The following is a 13,558-nucleotide window of genomic DNA, read 5'->3' as shown; positions in this document are numbered from 1 at the left end:
AGATCCGCCTGTGTTGGACAATAGCCCTGAGTGCTACCCTTTGAAACCCTCTCCACCTGAGGATAGCACCTCATACACCCAAGTCTTGGCTAGGGCTGCTGCATTCCATAATGTAAGCATGCATTCAGAGCCATTGGAGGACAATTTTCTCTTTAATACTTTGTCCACAACGCATGCTTCCTACCAAAGCCTGCCTATGCTCCCAGGCATGCTTAAACATGCCCAACAAGTTTTTCAGGAGCCTGTGAAAGGAAGACCCATCACACCGCGGGTGGAAAAGAAGTACATGCCACTACCATCGGACCCAGTGTTCATCACACAACAGTTGCCCCCGGAATCTGTAGTGGTTGGACCTGCGAGGAGAGCCAAGTCAGTCATCTGGAGATGCACCACCTCCAGATAAGGAGAGTCGGAAGTTCGACACAGCAGGAAAAAGGGTAGCGTCACAGGCTGCCAATCAATGGCGCATCGCAAACTAGCAGGCCCTTCTTGCACGTTATGATCGAGCTCACTGGGACGAGATGAGCGATATCATCCAACATCTCCCCAAGCAATATCAGAAAAGATCTCAGCAAGTGGTAGAAGAGGGACAAGCAATATCTAATAATCAGATACGATCTGCATTAGATTCTGCTGACACGGCCGCAAGAACAGTGAACACTGCTGTCACGATTAGATGCCATGCTTGGTTGAGATCCTCAGGCTTCAAACCAGAGATACAACAAGCAGTCTTAAACATGCCATTTAACCAACAACAACTGTTTGGGCCACAAGTGGACACAGCCATCGAAAAGATGAAGAAAGACACTGATACGGGCAAAGCCATGAGCGCGCTCTACCCGTCTCAATATAGAGAGACATTCAGGAAGCCGCAATATAGGGGAGGTTTCAGACAACAATCTGCAGAAACATCCACCTCTCAAACAAAACCCACCTACCAGTCACAATATCAGAGAGGGGGGTTTCGTGGGTATTTCAGGGGACAGTTCCCAAGGTCAAGGGGGAAATTTCAGCCCACTAAGCAGGCCACTAATAACAAGCAGTGACTTGCCCATCTGCCTCCCCCAACACACATCACCTGTGGGAGGAAGACTGAGATTTTACCACAAACATTGGTCAGACATAACCACAGACACATGGGTCCTGTAAATTATCCAACATGGTTACTGTATAGAATTTACACATTTTTCTCCAGATATTCCACCAAGAGCGCACAAACTGTTGTCGCAACATCTAGCAATGTTACAAACAGAGGTGCAGGCACTATTAACAAAACAAGCCATAGAACTAGTACCTAACCAACAAAAAGGAACAGGGGTTTATTCCCTATATTTCTTTATTCCCAAAAAGGACAAAACACTAAGACCAATTTTAGATCTCAGGACTCTCAACCTATTCATCAAATCATAACACTTTCACATGGTGACACTACAAGATGTAGTCCCACTACTAAAACAGGGAGAATACATGTCAACACTGGATTTAAAAGATGCAAATTTTCATATACCCATCCATCCATCTCACAGAAAATACATCAGATTTGTAATACAAGGAAAACATTACCAATTCAAGGTATTACCCTTCGGGATAACAACAGCCCCCTGAGTATTTACAAAATGCCTCGCAGTAGTAGCAGCGCATGAGCGTCTACTCCATCTTAGATTGTCTTCTTTCTGCCATCGAGATCGGACGTGTTACTCTTTGCTGCGTATTTCGAATCGGGAAAGTTAGCTAAAGTATCGAAAATTTGACAGTATTGTTATCGCTCGGTACCGGGTTAGTGTTAGTGTATCGGCACCGACATCAAAACCGCTTCGGCAGCCCTTTGGGTCTTCCAATCTTCACTGAGGCCTGGTCGGCCCGACCCTACCCGTCGCCCCAGACTAATGGACCGGACCCCCTTCCGTTTCTGTCCTAAGTTTCACGCAAAAGGATCCTTATACAGACCAGCACCGGGTCTGTAATCTGTGTTTGTCACCCGAACACAGAGAGGATACTTGCGAAGCTTGCCGAGCGTTTCGATCGAAAAAGACCTTGAGGTATCGACGTGCAAGAAGACTGCAAATGGCGTCGAAACCGAAAGAACAGCTCGACGTCGAAGAGGAGGAAAGTATCTCCATCCAAGAGACGGACTCGGATGAATCCGAAGATGAACGACCCTCAACGGTGCAACGAACCATGAGTAAACCTGCCCCGTCCCAAACTCCGGGTCACACCACAACACTTAAGGCCATGGGGATGCCACCGCCAGCAGGCCATGGCTTAACCCACCGAAAGGAAGGTGACCAAACATCGGCACCGAAAAAGGCCAAGGAGTTGCCGAAGACTTCCGACTCCGGTCAAGATTCCGGCACCGAACGATTTTGACACCGAGTGATCGAATCGACAAAACCCAAAAAGATCTCCTCGGAACCGAAAAAGTCAATAACAACTGAAACTTCGGTACTAAAAAAAAGCCGCCTCGGAGCCAAAAAGAAGCTCTTATACAGAAGAGCAAGGACTTTCCAGCCAACTCAAAGAAAGACATCGATTCGAGCAAGAGCTAAGTATGGTAGAACCTGACCATACACAACGGAGGTTACATATCCAAAAAGAGACTGGCAAGATTCAGACTTTACCTCCACTCAAATCGAAAAGGAAGCTTGCATTTCAGGAAACAGAAATGCAGCCAAAGGCAAAGGTGGTTAGAGACAAATCACCACCACCACCAATGGTCTCACCACAACCATACCCACTGCACTCGCCACAATTGTCACCAGTGGGAACACTTATAATGCAGCCACCCACACATACTGGGATGACCCAGGATGATGCCGATGCATGGGATTTATATGATCCACCAGTATCGGATAACAGCCCAGAATGTTATACAACTAAGCCATCACCACCAGAAGACAGTACTGCATGTACGCAGGTACTATCCAGGGCAGCTACGTTCCACAACGTAGCAATGCACACAGAGCCAGTGAAGGATGACTTTCTTTTTAACACTCTGGCATCCACCCACGCATCCTATCAGAGTCTGCCAATGCTCCCAGGCATGCTCAAGCACGTGCAGAACGTCTTCCAGGAGCCTGTAAAGGGAAGAGCTATCACGCCTAGAGTTGAAAAAAAGTACAAGCCACCCCCAACAGATCCAGTGTTTATAACACAGCATCTTACACCGGACTCTGTGGTTGTAGGGGCAGCAAGGAAAAGAGCAAACTCTCAATCGTCAGGAGATGCTCCACCACCTGACAGAGAAAGTCGGAAATTTGATGCTGCAGGCAAGCGAGTGGCATCACAAGCAGCCAATCAGTTGCGAATTCACAAGCCCTACTTGCACGCTATGACAGGGCACACTGGGACGAGATGCAAGACATCATACAGCACTTGCCCAAGGAACACCAGAAACGTGCCCAGCAAGTAGTGGAAGAGGGACAGGCCATATCTAACAACCAGATAAGGTCCGCACTAGACTCTGCAGACACAACAGTACGAACTGTCAACACAGCTGTAACCATTCGCAGACATGCATGGCTGCGAAGTTCTGGATTCAAGCCAGAGATTCAACAAGCAGTGTTAAATATGCTGTTTAATCAACAGCTGTTGTTTTGATGGAAATCGATACAGCCATTGAAAAAATGAAAAAAAGACACAGACCAGGCCAAAGCCATGGGCTCGCTCTATTCCCCACAAGTCAGAGGCAACTTTAGGAAACCACAATTCAGAGGGGGGTTTCGACAACAAACATCAGAACCTTCCACCTCTCAAACCAGACCCACCTATCAATCACAATACCAAAGGGATGGGTTTTGTGGCTCCTATAGAGGACAATTCCCAAGAGGAAAGGGAAAATTCCATCCAACCAAACCAAGCCAGACCAAGCAGTGACTAAAATGTCACAACACCCCAACACTTGTCACCAGAAGGGGGGAAACTAACCACATACTACCAAAACTGGACACATATTACCACAGACGCATGGGTCCGATCAATTATCCAACATGGTTATTGCATAGAATTCACAACATTCCCTCCAGACGTGCCACCAAAACCGCACAGACTGTCAGCAACACTTAGACCTATTACAAATAGAGGTCCAAGCACTGCTAAAAAAACAAGCAATAGAGCTTGTACCCAATCACCAAAAAGGAACAGGCGTCTACTCACTATATTTCCTGATTCCAAAAAAGGACAAAATGTTAAGAGCTATCTTAGATCTCAGAACACTGAATCTCTTCATCAAATCAGATCATTTCCACATGATAACACTTCAAGACGTAGTTCCTTTACTAAAAAAGGAGGAATACATGACAACATTGCATCTCAAGGATGCGTATTTCCACATACCCAACCATCCTTCTCACAGAAAATACCTAAGGTTTGTAATGCAAGGCATACACTATCAATTCAAAGTGCTACCGTTCGGGATAAAAACAGCCCCCAGAGTATTCATGAAATGCCTAGCAGTAGTAGCCGCTCACATAAGGAGACAGCACATGCACGTATTCCCATATTTGGACGACTGGCTAATAAAAACCAACACTCAACAACAATGTCATTTTCACACACAATACGTCATAGAAACTCTACACAAACTAGGGTTCTCTATAAACTACCAAAAGTCACATCTGCAACCATCCCAAATACAACAATACTTGGGAGCAACACTCAACACACAGAGGGCAATTGCCACTCCAAGTCAACAAAGAGTCCAGTCGGTCCAAAATGTAAGATCAAGCATACAACCAAACAAACACTACACGGTAAAGTTTGTAATGAAACTACTAGGCATGATGTCTTCATGCATAGCCATTGTCCCAAACGCAAGACTACACATGTGTCCATTACAACAATGCCTAGCAACACAATGGACACAAGCACAGGGTCAACTTCAAGATCTAGTGTTGATAGACCGCCAAACACACTCCTCGCTTCAGTGGTGGAATTCTATAAATTTAAACCAAGGGTGGCCATTCCAAGACCCTGTGCCTCAATACGTGATCACAACAGATGCTTCCATGATAGGGTGGGGAGCACACCTCAACCAGCACAGCATTCAGGGACAATGGGACGTTCAACAAAGGCAATTGCATGTAAACCATTTAGAGCTGTTAGCAGTGTTTCTTGCATTGAAAGCATTTCAACCGCTAATAGCCCACAAACACATTCTTGTCAAAACAGACAACATGACAACAATGTATTACCTAAACAAACAGGGAGGGACACACTCATCACAACTGTGTCTCTTAGCACAAAAGATTTGGCATTGGGCGATTCACAATCAGATTCTCCTAATAGCACAGTACATCCCAGGAATTCAAAACCAGTTAGCCGACAATCCCAGTCGAGATCACCAACAAACACACGAATGGGAAATTCATCCCCAGATACTACAAACTTACTTTCGAAGCTGGGGAACACCACAAATAGACCTATTCGCAACAAAAGAAAACGCAAAATGCCAAAACTTCGCGTCCAGGTATCCACACCCTCACTCCAAGGGCAATGCGTTATGGATGAGTTGGTGAGGGATATTTGCTTACGCTTTTCCCCCTCTCCCACTCCTTCCATATCTGGTAAACAAATTGAGTCAAAACAAACTCAAACTAATACTAATAGCACCAACCTGGGCTCACCAACCATGGTATACAACACTACTAGACCTGTCAGTAGTACCTCATATCAAACTACCAAACAGACCAGATCTGTTAACTCAACACAAACAACAGATCAGACACCCGAATCCAGCATCGCTCAATCTAGCAATCTGGCTCCTGAAGTCTTAGAATTTGGGCATTTAGACTTTACACAAGAATGTATGGAGGTCATTAAACAAGCTAGAAAACCAACTACAAGACATTGTTACGCTAATAAATGGAAATGAATTGTCTATTACTGCCATAATAATCAAATTCAACCACTACTAGCTTCCGCAAAAAACATTGTAAGCTACTTATTACACTTACAAAAATCTAATCTAGCTTTTTCTTCCATTAAAATATATCTCACAGCAAAATCTGCCTATCTGCAGATCACACATTCAACATCACTCTTTAGAAAGCCAGTCATCAAAGCATTTATGGAGGGTTTAAAAAGAATCATACCCCCAAGAACACCACCAGTTCCCTCGTGGAACCTCAATATTGTATTAACACGACTCATGGGTCCACCATTTGAACCCATGCACTCTTGTGAGATGCAATACTTAACCTGGAAAGTAGCCTTCCTAATAGCGATCACATCTCTTAGAAGAGTAAGTGAAATACAAGCATTTACTCTACAAGAACCCTTTATACAAATACACAGACATAAAGTGGTTCTCCGTACAAATCCCAAATTCTTACCAAAAGTTATATCACCGTTCCACCTAAACCAAACAGTGGAACTCCCAGTCTTTTTTCCACAACCAGACTCAGTAGCTGAAAGAGCCTTACATACGTTAGACATTAAAAGAGCAGTAATGTATTATATTGATAGAACAAAACAGTTTCACAAAACAATTGTTTGTAGCCTTCCAAAAACCTCATGCAGGAAATCCAATATCCAAACAAGGCATTGCCAGATGGATAGTGAAATGTATTCAAACCTGCTATGTTAAAGCAAAAAGAGATCTACCTATTACGCCAAAGGCGCACTCCACTAGGAAGAAAGGCGCCACAATGGCCTTTCTAGGAAATATACCTATGACAGAAATCTGTAAGGCAGCCACATGGTCTACGCCTCATACATTCACAAAACATTACTGTGTAGATGTGTTAACAACACAACAAGCCACAGTAGGACAGGCTGTATTACGAACATTATTTCAAACAACTACAACTCCTACAGGCTAAGCCACCGCTTTTGGGGAGATAACTGCTTACTAGTCTATGCACAGCATGTGTATCTGCAGCTACACATGCCATTGAACGGAAAATGTCACCTACCCAGTGTACATCTGTTCGTGGCATGAGACGCTGCAGATTCACATGCGCCCTCCCGCCTCCCCGGGAGCCTGTAGCCGTTATAAGTTGATGAAAATTGTAAATTTGTAAATATATACTATTTTTATACACATTATGTACATACATACTCACTCCATTGCGTGGGCACTTTTACTATATACACAACTCCTACCTCACCCTCTGCGGGGAAAACAATCTAATATGGAGTTGTCGCCCATGCGCAATGGAACCGAAAGGGAGGAGTCCCTCGGTCTCGTGACTCGAAAAGAATTCTTCGAAGAAAAACAACTTGTAACACTCCGAGCCCAACACTAGATGGCAGGATAGTGCACAGCATGTGAATCTGCAGAGTCTCATGCCACGAACAGATGTACACTGGGTAAGTGACATTTTCCATATATATATATATATATATATATATATTAATAGGCAAGTCTGGAAAACATACAAAAGGATTCCTTACTGCAGGTGCTTGAAGTTCTGTTAAGCCAAAACAAATTCTCCTCAGAAAGCTGATAGCCAGTTGTTGGAAGAAGGAAGAAATTCAGCTTCTCCAGAAGGGATTAAGTAGCTGGTGTGCATACTGTAGCAAGAAAAATAATTACTCAAAACTGGAAGAATTCTCTATGAAACAAAGCACCTCAGGAACACTGCTCATTCTCCTCAGATTGACAGTTGAAGTGCACAGCTCCCAGACAGAAACAGCTGGAGGGAAGCTTCAGCACAAGACTAAGGTAGAAACACTAGAGCGCTGACCTCACAAAGATTTGCAGCCACCATCTGGAGTGGCAGTTAAACCTGAAGAAGCTAGTTCTAAGAACAGTCTCCGCAAGAGCCACTGGGAGTGAGGACGCTGCTGCTACCCACGTGAGTCCCAGGAAAAGGGGAATCGTTTTTGCTGAGGGAAGAACTTAACAACACTGGCAATAGTTTTCCTGACAGTATCCCCCTCCAAAGAACTCCCTCCCACAGAAGGTTTGTTGCGGAAAGTGTCATCAACCCTGGAGCATGCAAATTTTGGAAGGCTTCCCAGGACCTTTCTTCTGGGCCAAAACCTTTCCAATCAATGAAGTAATATAATGTTCCTTTTTTTTAAACCTTGAGTCTAAAATTCTATTCACTTCATACTCTAAATGTGAATCTACTTGGGTAGGATCTGGAGGGGTGGTTGTCTTAACATTGGGAGGGCTTCTTTTAAGTAGCAAGACATGGAATACTGGATGAACCTTAATCTGAGGAGGCAAAGCGAGTTTCCTGTTACTGGATTTACAGTTTTCTTTATTTTAAAGGGTCCTACATATCTAGCCTGGAATTTTTTGTTCCCTCTTATATGTAAATTTCGAGTGGATAGCCAGACCATCTCACTCTCGCAATAACCAGGGTTGCCTTTCCTCTTTTTGTCAGCATGCTTCTTGTAAGAGATCTTAGCCTTGGTCAGATGTTCTCTAGCGGATTGGTAGGTCTTTTGAATTTTCTTACTAACCTCATTCGCAACTGGGACCGAGCCTCCCTACCTTCCTAAGATAATGTTTGGGTGCCTACCAGAGTTCAAATAGAAAGGAAAATAACCTGTGGGAGGCATGAATAGCATTGTGGTATGGAAATTGTCCAAATGAAATATGGCCAATTATTGTCTTGGTCCAGAAGATATAAGCTCTATCTCCAGATGAACTCTTTCTGTCTGTCCATCTGTTTCCGGATGACAACTAGTAGAATAACGTTAGTCTATTCCAAGTTGTTTCTTAAAGGCTCTCCAGAATTGGGAGACAAATTGGGGATCTCAATCTAAGATTAAAACCACCGGAATGCCATGACATCTCAATATGTGCTGTGAAAATAACTGTACTAACTGAGAGGCTCTAGGAACCTACTTCAGAGGGATGAAATGACTCATTTTAGAAAAGATGACCACAAAATTAGGATTGTGTCAAAAGCTTGACTTGAAGGTAAATCTACAATCAAATACATAGTAATGGTGTGTCAGGGATATGGTGCAATGGGAAGAGCCTGAAGCTCACCTTCAGAAGCTAGTCGTGTTGTCTTTCCTCAAATGTATTTATCACAGGTTTGAACGTATTGTCTTATTTGAGGGATCATGGTTGGCCACCACAAATACCTTTTAATTAATTTGGTAGTCTTCAAAATTCCTTTATGGTCAGCTAAAGGATCCTCATGACACGCTTGTAGTGCTAGTTCTTGCAACTCATGAGTTGGCAAATATAAAGCATTTTCACAAAAGGGAGATTTTCTAGCATCTTTCTTCCTTCCTTTTTGTTGGCCCAATCTGAAATTTCTTGGTCAGACATGGATTCTCAAACCTTCCTTTTTATTTCGGACAATTGTAAGGTACAAACAAACTTGTCTGCTGGAATAATTGGAATCTTTTCAGCTTCTCCGGCTCCAGGTATATTATTCATTCTCGATAACACCTCTGCCTTACCATTGTCAGAACCAGTTTGAGGCGTAATGGTAAAATTAAAATCTGCAAAGTAAAAGGACCATCTCAATTGTCTTGGAGTTGATGTCTTAGCAGACTTTAAAAACTCAAGATTTTTGTGATTGGTGAACACAGTGACTACATGACGAGCCTCTAATAAATAATGCCGCCATTCCTGAAAGGCATCCTTCACTGCCAATAGCTCTTTATCAGCAATTGGATAATGTCTTTCAGGAGGAGTTAATTTCCTGGATCGAAATGCCACTGGGTGAAGTTGACTAGTTTCCTCGTGCCTCTGAGACAATACACCACCAATTGTTTTGTCGGAGGCGTCAGCTTCCACAAATAATTGCTCCTCAAGGTTAGGATGGCGAAGGATCGGGGCTGTCGTAAAGGCTCTTTTGAGGAACTCAAAAGATTCTTTAGCATCGGTTGACCAATGGAAGGGTACTCCTTTTCTCAAATGTTTTGTACTGGGGACCACCTTTTTAGAAAACTCTTTAATAAACAGGCGGTAAAAATTGGCAAAGCTAATAAAACTTTGCACCTCCTTCACAGTTTTAGGAGAAGGCCAATCCAGGATTGTTTGAATTTTAGCAGGATCCATGGAAACTCTGTTTTCAGATAAGACGAATCCCAAGAATTCTACTTCCGTCGCATTAAAGACACACTTTTCCAACTTCACATAAAGGTTATTTTCCAACAATTTCTTTAGAACTGCTCTCACGTGACCTACATGGTCTCGCAAATTCTGTGAGAAGATTAAAATATCAATGTAAACTAATACAAATTAATCTAAAAACTCTCTCAAAACATCGTTCATAAAGTGCTGGAAAGCAGGCCGGCGGGTTAGATAGCCCATAAGGCATCACTTGTTACTCGTATAGACCAACCTGGGTGCGGAAGGCCGTTTTCCATTCGTCTTCCTTAGCAACTCAAATTAAATGGTACGCTCCTTGAAGATCTAGTTTGGTGTAGATGTTTGCGTCTTTTACTTGATCTAGCAGTACAGAAATCAAGGGCAGGGGATATCGATTCTTCACCGTAACTTGATTTAATGCTCTGTAATCGATACAAGTTTTTAACTCGTTATTCTTCTTCTTTAGGACAAAAAAAATAGGGGAAGAGACTGGGGTTTGCGAGGGACGAACAAAACAGTTTGCTAAATACTTTTCCAAATATTCTTTTAGGAAAGTGTTCTCCTTTTCAGTAAGGGCGTAGATTCTACTGCAAGGTAGATTCGCACCTGGCTCAAGTTCGATCCTGCAATCATAATATCTGTGAGAGGTAGCTTCTCTGCCTCTGCTTGGTCAAACACTGCAGACAATATTTTATATTCTGGGGAAAGACAACCTTTTCCAGAGCACAAACCACGTTGGATTTAGTAGCTAAAACTTGAGCAGGAGATGGTGCACTACTTATCTCTTGAGGACCATAACAATGTTTCCGACAGTAGCGTGAATTTAATTGGACTGTTATCTTTTCCCAATTAATTTCAGGGTTGTGCTCCGTAAGCCACGGACCAATGGTTTTTTTAATAGCAAAAATATCTTATCTTCATTTATTTCTATAATCACAAGATTGAAGTTGCAGGTAAGTACATAAAAATTTGAGGCAAACTTAACATGGGCTCCTATGGAGACTGGGGGCACTCTTCTTCAAATCTGCTGGCAGGTAAGTACCTGCGTCTAAGGAGGGCAGACCGGGTGGGGGGATTTAGAGGACCTCTGTGGGGAGCACAAGTAGGCACCAAACACACACCCTAAGCAGCACAGGGGCTGCCGGGTGCAAAAAAAGAACAATGCGATCCCAGTGCTTTCCTATGAGGGGACCCTGGGGGTCACTTACGTGCTGCAGGCTGGATCCAGGGGGGATTGGATAGGAAAACCACAGGCGGGCAGCCTGCTGAACGTTGCTGCACTGGTGGTTGGGTTCTTCAAGGCCTCAGGGCTGCAGGTGCAGTGTACCTTTAGGCATCGGATATCTTCGTCCGGAGCTTTTGTGGTCAAGAGGGTCCTCTGAATTCACACTGCAAGTGTCTTCGTGAGGGGCAGGAAAGGTCAACCGAGGGTGGGCACTTGCTTGGAATCGCCTAGGGATCCTTTCTAGCTGGTTGGGCCACCTGGACACGGGCCGTGGGCGTCTGGTGCAGAGTGGTCAGGACTTGCGGATCTGGGGGTGCTCTGGAGTCCTCTTGGTGTAGTGTCTTTTCGAACAGGGGCGCTTTCCTCAGGAGTTCTTGGTCCTTTGCCAAGCTCCATAGGACTGCCCTGCACTCCAGAAGGTCACTAGTCACACAGGATGCGTCACTTTCTTGTTGCAGGTTCTTTGAAGCAGGAGACAGACCGGTACGGCTGGGACAAAGTCAGTTTGCGTTGTCTTCTCTGCTGGGGGTTCTGCTTAGCAGCCCTTCTTTCTTGTCAGGTCATCAGGAATCTGACGACTTAGGTTCAGGGGAGCTCTTAAATCCTGCATTTAGGGGTGTTACAGGGGCCAAAGGGTAGTAGCCAATGGTACTAGCAATGGTAGTAGCCAAACTCCCTGAAGGTGGCTACACCCTCCTTGTGTCCACTCCCTTTGGGGAAGAGGACACAAACCTAACCCTATTTGTCCCTGTCCTCCAAAACAAGTTAGAGGATTCTGCGGGGGGCGGGGAGGAGGGGGGGGTCACCTCAGCTCTGGACACCTTAGGGGTGGTCCTGGCTATGGTGGTCACTCCTCCCTATTTTCCCAAATGTTCCCACTGGGCTTGACACCAAAAGTGGGGCTTTGTCCCAGGTGGTCAAATCCACTAGCTGGAGTGCCCTAGTGCACTGTAACCCAAGGCTTGAGCCTTTGAGGCTCATCACCAGATGTTACTGTTCCTGCATGGAGTGGGGAGGTGTGAAGCACCTCCACCCAGAGCAGGCTTTGTTTCTGGCCACAGAGAGCACAAAGTCTCTCACCCCATGAGGTCAGAACCTTTTCGGAAAGTGGCAGGCTGGCACAGACCTGTCAGTCCTGCACTAGCAGTTTGGCTAACATACTGGGGGTATCCCTAAGATGCCCTTTGAGTGCATTTTTCAATAAATCACACACTGGTATCAGTGTGGGTTTATTGGGCTGACAAGTTTGAGACCAAACTTCCCAGTATTCAGTTAAGCCATTATGGAGCTGTGGCGTTCGTAATGAGGAACTCCCAGACCATATACTCAGTATGGCTACACTGCATTTACAGTGTCTAAGAATGGACTTAGACATTATAGGGGCATATTGCTCATGCATGTAGCTATGCCCTAATATGTGGTATAGTGCACCCTGCCTTAGACCAGTAAGGCCTGCTAGAGAGGTGACTTACCTATGCCATAGGCAGTGGTTTGTGGGGTGCCATGTCGACTTTGCCTTTTTCTCCCACCAGCACATACAAGCTGCAAAGGCAGTGTGCATGTGGCTGGTGAGGGGTCCCCCAGGGTGGCATAATACATACTGCAGCCCTTTGTGTCCTTCCCTGGCCAAAGGGCCCTTTGTACCATGGTTACCTATTACAAGGGACTTAACTGTGTGCATGGGTGTGCCGAATGTGGAAACAAAGGTACAGATTTTGGGAAAGAACACTGGTGCTAGGGCCTGGTTTGAAGGGTCCCAGCACAGTTTCAATCAAAGTTGGCATCAATATCAGGCAAAAAAGTGGGAAGGTAACCATGCCAACAGTAGGACTTAGCTACAGCCGTATATATGAGGAGAACATTTTTTCTTTTTAAAATTCGCTGCCCTGCAGCAACCTTCATCTCTTTAACTTTCGGCACAAGGGAGGGCGTGTGGATAAAGTCCTGCTAAAGGGCTTGAATTGCTGTTACCCTTCTTAGGTAAGAACCTCCACAGAGGAGCGTTCAGTCACTCTAACAAATTATGCTTCGAATTAGTACCACAGTATTTCTTTCAGTTGTACATGAAGATTTTCAGCCCTAGAAATGTTGCTGGGTCCCATGGTGGATCTAGTGCTGAACCAGTCGGGGAAGAGACAGCCTCTGCCCAATTTCGCAGACCAGTTTGTTGTCAGTATTGTAAAGATGATACTGTGAGATGTAGAAGTCTTAAGCTTTATTAATTTCTTCTCTTTCCACCATCATCCACTCTCCTCACTGATTAGATAGACTCTTCATCTCACAACATTCTCATGTAGCTATCATTTCCAATTGTGGAAATGTACCAT

The 13,558-nt window shown here is 44.5% G+C and overlaps 1 protein-coding gene across 6 annotated transcripts in view; it reads left to right on the top strand.

The window, feature by feature from the left end:
* NEK7 (NIMA related kinase 7) overlaps positions 1 to 13,558 on the top strand; it is a 337,523-nt gene that overhangs the window by 145,593 nt on the left and 178,372 nt on the right. The gene's annotated exons all lie outside the window — the stretch shown is intronic.

The sequence above is a fragment of the Pleurodeles waltl genome, chromosome 4_2 (assembly GCF_031143425.1).
Source record: "Pleurodeles waltl isolate 20211129_DDA chromosome 4_2, aPleWal1.hap1.20221129, whole genome shotgun sequence".
Classification (NCBI taxonomy): Eukaryota; Metazoa; Chordata; class Amphibia; order Caudata; family Salamandridae; genus Pleurodeles; species Pleurodeles waltl.
The sequence above is the reverse complement of the archived record's forward strand: the minus strand, read 5'-3'. Positions and strand labels throughout refer to the sequence as shown.